The following is a 13,067-nucleotide window of genomic DNA, read 5'->3' as shown; positions in this document are numbered from 1 at the left end:
TGTTGTCATCTCTATAGAATCATTGCAAAGATCAACATAAAGGAAATTTTTCATATTTTCTACTATAAGTTTACCATTTCGGATGTTTCATATAAATCTTTAATCCATTTTTTAGTTGATTTTTTTTATATAGGAGGTAATGCAAGAATCCAGTTTCATTATTTTGGATTCTTTCTCTATTGTGTATTTTATATATCCTTGTCAAACAGTAGTTGATCATATATTGCCAGTTTTATTTCTATTTTGTTCCAATGGTCTACATATCTGTTTTTATGCTAGTAATCTACTCTTTTGTCACTATAGCTTTTCAATACAGTTTAAAATCAAGGTGTATGATGCCTCCACCTTTGTTCTTTTGCTCAAGATTGCTCTGTAATATAGGCAGTTTAACAAAATTCATTTTTTTCCCAATTCATGAATAGGAGAAAACTTCCTCTCTCTTTCTGTCTTCTTCAATTTCTTTCATCAATATCTTACAAATTTCAGTATACATATTTTTCATTTTTCTCACATTAACAGAATGAAAAATAAATATCATATGATCAACTCAATAGTGCAAAAATTCATTATTTAACAATAAAAAACAATGAATGTGACAAAAAAATTTAACATTTTTTTTTTCATGATAAAAACTCTTAATAAATTAGGTCTATAAAAAAATGTACCTCAACATAATAAAGGACCTGATAAGGCCACACAGATATATTCCAGAGTACAAAACATTTCTACTTGACCTAACAGAAGTGTTAGCCAAAGAAATTAGGCAAGAAAAAGAAAAAAAAAGTTGGAAAGGAAAATATATAAAATTGTCTATGTTTACAGATGGCATGTTATTTTATATATAAAATCTTGGTGTCCCACCAAGAAACTCTTAGGTCTAATAAATAAATTTAGTTTTAAAGTTGCAGGATATGAAAGTCAGTTGTATTTGTTTGCATTAACAATGAAATATCTGAAGAGGATTTTAAGGAAAAAAATCCCATACACAATAGCATCAAAAAGAGTAAAATATTTAATAATAAACCACACAGAATCTTTTAGGTCTTGGTAAGGAGTTGATTATATTCTAATGGTTATATCCAGAAACAACAGTTTGAAGTGTTAAAATCAAATTTATATTATGTCCCTTTCAGCTCTTTGCTTTATGTATAATCTCCACTCCCAGACTGGTTGGCCCCATCTCACCTATTACCTCATGTTTTTGCCTTTAGCATTAAATATATACACAAATATGTGTATACATAATTTTAGTTTATTTATTGTATCTAAAATATGCTCCAGTTTTGTTCAGGTATTGGGGCTTTTCTCTACTATCCACCATCACTCACAGTTTCCTCCTTAAAAAGAAGTTTTCTTCAACTCCAACCAATAGACCTACAGGCTATTTTTACAGTGCCTGATACCTATCACTTTTTCTGTTCTTACCTGGTCCTTAAGTCTCTTTCTCCTATGTATTTAGAGCTCCTTTAAGGTATTCCTTTGTTTTATCCATCTAAATTACCCTGAGTTCTAGGTTAGTGTCCTGAGTAAGCATCCTCTCAGTAGAGGATGGATGCATTGGAAGAATGGATGGAAGAATAGAAGGAAGAAAGGAAGGAAGGAAATACGAATCATCACTTAGATGTCAACTATCCTGTGAAGCCCTCTTCAATCGCTGTAATTCTCCTTCTTGTTCTCAAATACTTTGAAATTACTGCTTGTATATCTCTAGTGACACTATTATAAATTACTGTATATAAGTCAGTCTCTTCAGAGCCCTTTGGAGGTCAAGGACTATGTCAAAATAATCTTGTTTCACTAGGAGTTAACACAGTTCCTAGCACTTAGCTGGTTTCCAGTAAATGCCTGGGCAAAATAAATATTAAGCAGGGAAAAAAAAAAACCTTCAAAAATAGAAGGGGCATGGAAGCAGATTATCAGACAGAATTCTGGGCTAACTGTGTTTCCTTAAGGAGTTTGTTATCCCCAGAGACTTCTCAACCCAGGGTTGCAAACCAGCTATAGAACATGCTTCAGGAAAGCAGGAAAGCAGCCTTAAGCTAAGCCTTTTTTTTTTTTTTTTTTTTTTTTTGCTTTCCCCAAATTCTTTGACTGTAACTAAAAGCCAGAATTAAATTTTGCACTGCAACACAGTATAAAACTGTTCTACAAAACAAAATATATATTTTCTATATCTGATATTTCCTAAAGCACCAATGGGCTAGATTGTTGATCATAGCCTGTTAGATTATTTTCAAGACTCATGATCAAGTTGCAACCCAAAAGAATGATAAAACCTTCTTTTGAGGATGAAGATATTTCCCTGAGGTGAAGTTCAGAGAAAGGAACATGAATTCCATGTGAAACCCAGGATGCTTGGGTACACACTGGCTATTTGTTCAATATTTATATAAAAATAGTGCTGATGACATGGCAACCAAAACAAACAAACAATCACTGACAAACACAATTAGCTTTTGTACCAGGGCGAGCAGTGTAATTTAGATTTGAGGTGTTTTGGAGTGCTGTAAAGTTGTTGGAGATAGGGCCACTAGTTGTTCTGTCATATCCATATAGAACATTGTAAATATTTTAGGTAAATGTGTTCCTTCTAAAATGAAACTGTAGGCCCAGTGAGATATAGGGAACTTAACATTTCCTCTGCCAATATGTCGATATAAATATTGTTGTTAAGCATGTACAAATAGCAGAACTATTTCAGTCTTTTTATCTCTTTAAAACTAATTTAAATCTGAGCATTAAAAGACTGTTTGATACCATATGTTTGTTTTAGATAGGAAACGGAATCTATTCTAAACATAGGGCTTATGAAATCTGTATTCTAAACATAAGAGCTTATAAAATCAGAGTATAGCACTGGAGGCAGTGGGTAAATTGTTTCATGGCCACAGACTCCTCCCATCTTAGCAGTGTGTCCCTTTGTAATGTGACTTCGCATCTCTTCCCATCCAGCAAGAGGGTCTGTTTCCTCACCCTTGGCTAAAATATGTTACTCATATGCTTTGCTGAGAATCCAGCACTTGCTGGGTAGTCTTTTTACTGTAATATGTAAGACTAGTCTGAAATTGCTGTTTTTTTCTCTTTGAAGACTATGTAAAAGCTACTTTTGAAAGTGGCCAGAGGCTATGGACACACAAACCTTTTGTGAAAATATTAGATCGACTTTAAGAACACAGACAAAGACAGTGGCAAACTAGAAAGATAACCATCACACATCCCACTTAGTTGTATACATGGAAGGAAAAAAGTGAAAGATATTGCAATGTCACTGGCATGCCTAACCATTTAGCATACTTCATTTTGAGGCCCGTATATCTTCTCTGTAAAAGCAACTCTGTGCCTGTGTGTGTTCCCATCCAGATAAATAAAGTACAGTGGTGGAATGTCATAGACATCATTATCCAAAGTACATGAATTAAGACACGAATTGGTGTCAACATTCTTTATATTCAACCAGAGATATGAAAAATTGTGCTGTATATGTGTAATAAGAATTGTAATGCATTCTGCTGTCATTTATTTTTTTAACAAATCTAAATAAATAAATTAATTAATTAATTAAATAGAGCGGAATGACCCGAACAAGTGTCACACGAAGAGTTCTGACGGCATCTGAGCTTGCATACAGAGCTCTTAAAGGTGATTCCTTCTTTTCTGTAACAACACTGTGTGTATTGGTTTGCTTGCCCTGAAAAGACCTGAAAGATGAGATTGTGATCCTTCATCTCAAATTAAAGGATGCTTGGCTCAGGAGCAATTGTGGATGATTTAGATACCAGCCTTATATCAGCACCTTTCAATTTAATGTTTGCCATAGGTGATAGGTCTGTGTGTTAAATTTTGTTATCAGATTCCCTCTCATCTTAGTAGATTCTACTTTAAATTGTGACTTCTTATCAATATTGTCTATGTCATGCTATTAAGTTACAACAAATACTAAGCTAGTGTAATTCAGTACTTATGGGTAGTGAAATAGAAGCATAATGAACTTGTGATAGAAGGTAGATAAAACAAGTATCACCTTCAAGTTTATAATAATTTCATGTTCTGGGATAGTATGGTGTATTCATTCCTAGGAACTGTAGGGAAAACAGTGAAATGAATTTTCTTGTTCTGACAATCCCTTAAAGAATGTTGGATTTCTCATTCATTGACTTTTTTTTTAAAGTTATTTATAAAAAATCCAACCAATCCCATCCATTCCTGTGATTCTCAAAAACCCATTTATGGGAAACATTTTAAATTCTAACCAAATTCTATCTTTCCCTTACTTTAGCAGACACTCTACATCTGTTTTTCCTTTGAAAGTTGGAACTTAAATAATTTTTACGCAGTTTTCCTCTTCCTGAGGAATCAGAAACAAAATCTACTTTTGTACCTATACTCTTGCATTTTGATGTACATTGAATTTGATGCCAGGAGTTGCACAGAAAAGTCAATAATGGTTCGTGGATCATTGCCTCACTCTGCCCTTGGGTGAATTAGTCAGCTGGGATAATGTTCTCCAGCTTGTGTAATGGACCTATTTAGTAACAGGACAGCAGCCATATGAAACACCTGGGTGGCCTTGCAGAGTTCTTTCAAATGGATTAGATATCAGTTATCTAATTTGAGGTCAAAAAAGCTTGGACAGCTGGACCAGTTCCACATCAAGGACAGAATATGACCTCTTCCTATTGAATACATAGGGTAAAAGATGCCTGAGGTAATGGCTGAGGTTGCAAACCACAGTGGCAAATGTTGGGAAAGGCTTCATGCAGGAAGGCTGGATTTTCCTCTGGCCCTTTAATTAGGCACCTTCCCTGCTAGAGAAGGCCAATTTTGTGTTTTCTGGATTAAGCTGCAGTTGATTGACTCTTGTTTAGAATTTTAAGTGCTGTTAAGTATAAACCATGCCTACCACATCCATCAGGAAAAGAAAGGGCCTGGGAGGCTTTTTGATACTATACAGAAAACAGCATTTACACACATGGACAGTGGAATAAAACCACCTTTTGAGTGTTCTTAGAGATAACAGTGGCTCCATGGCCCACCACTTCCTCCAGTTCTTTCAGGGATTTTCAATGATCTAATAAAATGTAATGATCAAAGGTTTCAAATGCAGCTGATAAATCTTATAGGTTTGTGACCAGGATGCCTTAAATTGATTTGTGGATGTTTCTCATTTATCAGGGAGAACCGAGGTGATTTGAATTTAGTACTTTGATGTTGCCAGTAATTGTTTGCAACTGCAACTCAGTGGCCTGAAGGCACGCATCCCTTTTTCTTCTAGCAAAGAGCTAATGAAGAATTCTTTTAGTGGCTGCTCTGCCCTCCCTAGGAGCTCTTGACTAAAATGTAGAACAAAAGAATGGTTCCATAAGTGCCTGGTTCAGACCAGCATCACTGCACCAATGAGCCATTCCAAATGTGCTCCACAATGAATCACATAATCATCCCAAGTCCAAATCCCCACATTAGGTACCCGGGAAGTTTCAGTTCATAGTTTTTATAAGGAAATTATCAAACCATGGGGAAAAGATCCCTTCACTATTCTTTTAGTCAAGATCTTCATACATTTGTTAGGTACAAATGTCTTTCCAAAGTACATTTTAACCAGTTCCTCAGTACTCTAGAAAAAATGCTATAGATTGTCTTTCATTGGAAGCCTCACCACTCTTAGAATGAAAACTCTTCCACCTTTTTGTTTTGCTACAATGTTCTAACCAGAATCAGAGTCTCCCCAGTTACTTGCTTCTCTAGTCACTTGGTTCATTTTACCAGTATCCCTGCTTGGATGTCCATTTTGAGTCTCTAAAACCATGTGTCCATCTACTCACTATAAATGTCTTAGTTTATACCAATATATAATTTCATATATCTTGTGCATTTCAAAACTGTGTCTAAAATTCAGTTCTTCCAAAGAATCTTTTCAGGTAAATTCAACTATTATCTTTCCAGCTATTCCATGGGTTGCCATAAATCTCATAAATACCTAGGCTCCAAGACTATAAACTATAGAAAACCAAAAGATCAAATGACAGAGCAATTGATTCCTTCATAAACCACAGTAATTGACAAGATCATGATCAATATTTCAGAACGTCTTCTGGGGTTGTTTAGCATTGGTGTTGATGTCACTTTTATGTTCATTTATCATTAAGTTGCAAGGGTGATAACATATGCAGCATTAGTGTGAATAGTGTTTGTTTTAAAATAAATGTTGATGCTAAAGAAAAAAAGTGTTGGTTAAGGGGAAACAAACCTGACAGTAGCAGGTTTATTTACATATTGTGGATGCAGACCCTTTTTTTGTGATACGGAAAATTTCCTTGTCTAGGACTTTTCAGGTTCCAAAGATTTCTGGATTTTGAGCTCCACCTTCGTTTCTATGGCCCTTTTTGGTTCCCTTTCACATATGTCTGTTAAGGGACCACACTGCTAGAGACTTAGTAATTAGCTCAGGTGAGTTACTTGTCATGAAAGAGCTTACAATGTGCTATTGTTCCACCTTCCTTCCTCCATCACTTTCTCTCTCACATCCGTATTTAAGGTCTTCTTTACCCAGTCTTAAATGCCCATGTTTATATATTTGCTTATTTATTATCCATCTTCCCTAACAACCCAGGGACTCTTCCATAGCAACACCTTTGTATGTTGGGTACTGATGTATCTGGAGTGCCTGGAACTGCCCGGCATGTTTTAGGTGTTCATTAAACATAGGTTAAATGACTTAATCAATAAAACATCAGAAAAACACAACTATATACATAAAAGAAAATGTAATATGACAATCTAAAAAGATATAGAAGCAGATCAATATTTTGTGGGGCTCTAACTATATGCAATTGAGGGAAATTGCTATTTAAGAAAAGGAACAAAATTTCTGAACACAAAAAAAGTATATATGTAAATTAATTATTAGAATGAGAAAAAAGTTACAGATTTTAAAAAATATAGATGACAAAATATAAAAAAAATCTTATTAATTAAAAATATATTAACACCTGAATATATATCATTATTGTGCAATTTTCAATAGTTTTTTGGCTGCATAGTCTTTCTCCATAAGAAATGTAAAATCTTTCTTCAGTGGAAAATTCAATCTTTAGCTCAAGTAATCAAAATGGTTTTTTGTTTAAGAAGTGCTATTTGAGATGTATAACCATGGGGCTTCATATATATTCTCTGTAATCTGTGAAATTGCTATAGGATTGTGTCTAACTAGCATGAGAAATTTAATTCTATGCTGCATTTTTAAGTATATTCCAGTTAGGTAAGAACTTCCCATTTGTCAAGGTGTCGATGAGAACTGAATTATCTACATACAATTTTATACATCTGGTGAATGAAAGAATTTTTCATAGCCTAGTTTCTGGCTTTGTATATTTCAAATCTTGTTTATCTTCCAGTACCCATATACTTCTAGTGCTGGATACAGAAAGAGCACAGTCATGTCATTATGTCACTTGGCCCTATATATATTAGTAGGTAAGATGATGCACTTGGATGAGGGGACATAGATGATGGCAAAATGGGACTGTTCTATATTACTCGCTGGAATGACCAGCACTAACTAGAATCTGTGAACCACGCAAAAACAACCCACTATATTCAAACAAATTAGATCATCAACTCAGTTTCCCCTTTACTGGATTCTAGAAAGGCTCTTGGACACTGATGGCAGTATCAACCAATAGAAAGAAGAGTGTGATAGAAGGGACATTAAAGTGATTAGAAGGGACCTGTGATGGAAGGGACAATTAAAGTCTTTTACATAGGTAAATTTTTCAAGGTCATAGTCATGTGATCATGTAACTGAGAGTCCTCCTGAGATCTTGCAGGGGACCCATGCAAATGAGGGCCCTTGAAGTTACTCTTTATTAGCTCCATGACATAGCTGCATCTGTGTGTTCCCAAGAAGTAGAAATTGTTTATTACTGTTGGGAGCAGACATTTAAAAAGAAGCAGTATTATAACTGATTATGATATCAGAAGTGATAATTTAGAGGTCGGAGGATGCAGGGCATTTTTTAAGCCATAGCAGGTGATCCTATTTTGCGTATACCACGGGGCAAAGAATACAGTAGAAGATGTAATTAGAGAAGTTGGTTGGGGGAACCACTGAGGTCCTTGAAAACCAGAATAATGAACTAAAGGTTAACATGCACGTGTTGAATTCCTTTCCTTCACCTCTGTGATTCATTATACTTTATCTGGATTTATTAACTCATGTATCTTTTTTTCTGTATAATACTGTATCTTCTCTATTTTGTATACTTTGATTTTAGAACAAAATAAAACAACAACACCAAAACATAATACAACATCCAACTCTGCTGCTGAACTAGACAGGAGATGGGGACTTGAGGTCCTTGTTTCCCGCCTTGAGACTCCAAGGATAGGAGATAAAACCACTAGAACATCAATCAGCAGCAAAGCCCGGTGGGAAAGGCCATTCAAGGGTACTGTAGGACACTATATTGAGGGCAGATTTCTCAGTGGAAACTCCTAATCTACTTCTTCCATACAAAATGCATCCTCATCACCCTCAAGAAGTGGGTATCTCATCAAGAGCAGCGTTGCTGGTTCTTCTCCTGTTATTTCACCTTCATCAATGCCTAGGCCTAGCTTTATCATGCAGTAGATGTGATTGGAATAGGTCTAGGGGTCCTCAAGAGAGAAGCCAGAAAAGAGCAGCACAGTTTCAAATAGCAGCAACACCAGGTCCTTCACAGCCTTGTCATTTTTGTTTGCCTCTGCCTTTTGCTCCACAATGGGGTGGCCACGGCTGATCTCCAGGTGCTTTTTAGCCATCATATACTCCATTGTAGAGTTGTCTCAAGGTGCCTGGGGCCTTCATGATCCACCCCATGTTATCTTTCCATCCATAGGTGCTGGTAACCATGCAGCAGGGTGAAGACATAAGCCTATTGGAGATTGTCACCTTATCAACCTTTTAATCCAAGATTTCTTTCATGAGCTTGCAAAAGTTCTCAAACTTTGCCTTGCTTTCCTCCATTTTCTTTTTTTCCTCCTTGTCCTCAGGTAGCTGCAAGTCTCCCTTGGTCACAGAGACCAGGCATCAAACCTTCAAATCCTTGAACTGCTGCATGCAGTACTCATCAATAGACTCAGTCATATATACTACCTCAAAGCCCTACTTCCCTACACGCTACACAAAAGCAGAGTTGGCTCTTTGCTTTCACCAGTAATGTAATAGATGGATTGCTGTGTCTCCTTCATGCAAGAGACATGCTCTGACTAAGGAGTCATCTCATTTCCAGACTGAGAGGTATGATAGCACAGCAGCTCAGAAAGGCATCACTGATTAGTAGAATCTTCATGGATTCCAAGCTAAAGATATTTAGAGAATGCCTCATAATTTTTTTTGTAGTTCTCCTTGTCTTCTGCCAACTCCCAGAAGAGCTCAAGTTGCTTCTTCACAATGTTTTTGCAGATGACTTTCAAGATTTTTCTCTGATGGAGCATTTCTCAGGAGATATTCAGGGGCAGGTCCTCAGAGTCAACAACACCATGAATAAAGTTGAGATACTCTAGTATCAGCTCATCACAACTCTCCATGGTGAACACATGATGGACATATAGCTTGATGTTGTTGTTCTTCTTCTTCTCAAAGAGGTCAAAGGGAGCCTGCCGAGGGGTGAACAGCAGTTTCCTGAATTCCAACTGGCCTTCTACAGAGAAGTTCTTGACTGCTAGCTGGTCTTCCCAGTCACTGGTGAGGCTCTTGTAGAACTCTCCATATTCTTTCTGAGTGATGGGATCAGGGTTTCTGGTCCAAGTGGGCTTGGTCTTGTTCAGTTCTTCATGATCAATATATTTCTTCTTAATCATCTTTTTTTTTTTTTTCTTACCAGTATCATCCTCCTCATCTGAGCCCACATCTTCAATCTTGGGTTTCTCATCATCATCTTTGTCTTCCGAATCTTTCTTACCTTTCTCTTCCTCTGCCTCATCATCACTGATTTCCTTCTCTCATTCCTTCTCTAAATAATGGATAGCCTATGAACTGTGAATGCTTTTTCACCACTTCTTTGACCCATCTCTCCCCTAAGTACTCTGTTCTTCTTTGAGTTGGAGAACGACTTTATTAACCTGGCCAATGGGTTCACCATGATCAGCCCATACAGTGAGGGATCCCCAGCAGAATACTCCCAGGCGTGCTGTTCATCATCATTTATGCTCTGTGATCACAACCACTTTCCCTGCCACCTCGTAGGCAGAATCAAATCCAACACCAAATTACCCAATCATGGATATGTCTGCACCAGCCTTGAAAATCTTCCATAAATGCTTTAGTACAAGACTTGGCAATGGTTCCCAAGTTATTTATGAGATCACCCTTGGTCATGCTAATGCCTGTGTCCACCAAAGTCAGAGTTCTTTCCTGAGGGATGGAGATGATGTCAATTTTCAGCTCTTTACCACTGTCCAACTTGGAAGGGTCTGTCAGGCTCTCATAGTGAATCTTGTTCAAAGTGTTAGAAGCATTAGTGATCAATTCCCAAAGGAAAATTTCCTTGTTGGAATAGAAGGTATTGATAATGAAAGACATGACTTGGGCAATTTCTTCCTGAAAGACAAATGTCTCCACCTCCTCCTTTCCATGGTGCCCTTCCTCTGACATCTTGAAGACAAAGGACTGTGTTAGAGTAGGCTGGGCCCAAATATTATACGACTGGCTCGAGATGCCTAGGCTGTGTGGGTGTGACTCAAGAGCTTATGAACTCATGTATCTTCATTTGTATTTCTTAGTATTTTATCTCTTTCATAGAGCATTTGTCTTGCAGAGACCAGGACCTTTGTAAGCATCCTGTGTCTTGTCATGGCTCTTTTTCCAACCAGGTGCATGTCCAAGACCTGCCATTAACTGACTTTAAATGGAATGACAAACTGATATTATAACAGTTTATGTAATTAGCAAAATTGTAAATTTGTATCTATTAGCTGGATTATATGTGAAAACTTCCATAGTCAGTCAAAAAACCTGTACTCTTGGGAATGTGGCAAAAATACACTTCAGTTTGAAAACACAAACATCTTCAGATAAACTAAGTTTAAAAAAAAAAAAAGTCTTGTTTTTGTAGCAGTGGCATTCCAATTCAATTTAAGCAGCTTTTCATATACTGAAAGGGCTTTATCATGCATGTGTTCATTCATATCCATTGTGAATTCAGTGACTTTTCTGTGAATTACTTGCATTTGTGCCATTGTGTATTGAACAAGCACGGTTTTTGCAATCTGAATGAAAGAAAAATGGTATTAAGTGTTAGTTATCTTGAACTTCCTTGTTCCTTTTATAGCAATACTGGGAGTCTCTTTCCTAATGTGGTTATATTTAAGACTAAAATTTCTGCACAGCTAAAACTTGACTTTGTTTCTCTTGTGTGGATTTTCCATCTCATCGTTTGAATGCATATCACAGCTGCTGCATTCATCACAGACAGGCACCAAAGCAGGTCAGGCACTCCTGCAGTGAAAGTGATCTCTTCTCGCTACTTGGCCATAAATTGTATGGCTATTGATACCATTACCATTTTTTTTATGGGTCTCCAGATTTCAGTACTGTGGAGTTTGTTAGGTATCAATTGAAAAGCCCAATCTGATACCCATAAAACTCCTTACTATAAGAAAATCTAGTTGTCTCCAAAAACAAATGATGTACCACTTTTGCTAGTCTTTTACTGAGGTTTGACAGGAGTAATAGGAATACTGGCAAGGCATGTAAATCATTTGCAAGGGAGAGGCACTCCAGAAGAGAGATGCCCATATGACCATGTGTTTATGTTTGCCCCTTAGATAATCAGTTTTCATCACCCTTTCCTATTATTGGTATCTTCCTATCAGAATCTTTCTTTTTGCTGATTTCTTGAGATTTAAAGAATTGCTAATGAAAATAAATTATTCCCCTAACTTCTGTGCACTTAATCACATAGAGGATGTGACCCTCATGGTAGAGAAAAGTCAGGTGAATAAAAATGTAGTAGAAATCAAGTCCAAAAGACTAGGAACCTATTTTCTCTGTACTTCAATTTTTTTATTGGCTATATAAATTCTAGATCCTCTCTGTAGATCTGGAATGGGACTTCGGCATGCTCTTCCAACAGTACTCATGTCGCTGATGAGGAAAGGGTGGACAATGAGGCAAAACAGCTTCCTGGAGGTGACACAATGACAGAGTCACCTTTAGAAGGCACATATTTCTGCAGTAGAAACCCATATTTTCATGTCAGGCTCATTCAACAAGTTTCATTAAAGTTCAAGATAATTGCAAGGTACTTATTCCTGGTGCTAATTGCAGAGTCTATTAAAGAAATGTACTATATGAAACCAAGATGCAGCCAATGATAATGTCTTATCATATTATTAATAATGAATTACCTCACAGAATTTTTTTTCCAATTTCTTTAACTTCTCTTAATCTATAAGAATTTTGGCCATTTGTAATTTGCTTTCATGATCAATGTGAAAAATATCAATTTCAAAGTATTTCAATTTGAAGTACTTTTTAATGTTTATACTTGTCTTTTATTTTAAGTGTCAGCAGTATTGGAAGGCAAGTTTTTTTTCTTTCCCTCCAACCATCCAAGTGTTTTGGCAATTTGATAATTCAATAACACTGAAGGAATTTACTACAGCTAGGGAAAGTTGAGACTTTTTTTTTAAAAAATGGCCTTTCCCTATTTGCACATTAACACGTTATCATATTAATCCCAATTCCCTTCTCCATATCCCCACCCCCTCTCTCCTCTATGGCTTTGCTAGCGACTCATGATTCTAGATACCCTTTCTTTCTAAGGATTGAGGGGTAGAATATAATACTGGATTTCTGGTCACTTTGTAATGACGAATAGGCTGTATAACAGCCTATTCTTCAAAGCCCCCAAACTTAATATTAAGTTGACATTAATGAACCTACACTGATTCTTGCACTTTTCCTGTTTTCACCTCATGCTTATCTCTACCCACCCATTCTGGAAGCCAATAAGATTTTCAATATCAACTTCATTTGTATTAATCTTCATGAATTTGAACAATTGAAAATCCAGTCTTTGGTTTCTCAG

At 36.5% G+C, this 13,067-nt stretch overlaps 1 protein-coding gene and 1 pseudogene across 1 annotated transcript in view; one reads left to right on the top strand and one right to left on the bottom strand.

Annotated features, from left to right (window-relative positions):
* Pard3b (par-3 family cell polarity regulator beta) overlaps positions 1-13,067 on the top strand; it is a 1,014,040-nt gene that overhangs the window by 432,404 nt on the left and 568,569 nt on the right. The window lies entirely within an intron of this gene.
* LOC114097825 (heat shock protein HSP 90-beta-like) lies at positions 8,491-10,630 on the bottom strand (annotated as a pseudogene).

This window comes from Marmota flaviventris, chromosome 11 (genome assembly GCF_047511675.1).
Source record: "Marmota flaviventris isolate mMarFla1 chromosome 11, mMarFla1.hap1, whole genome shotgun sequence".
NCBI classification, from domain to species: Eukaryota; Metazoa; Chordata; class Mammalia; order Rodentia; family Sciuridae; genus Marmota; species Marmota flaviventris.
Note: the sequence above shows the minus strand (reverse complement) of the source record. Positions and strands in the feature narration are given on the sequence as shown.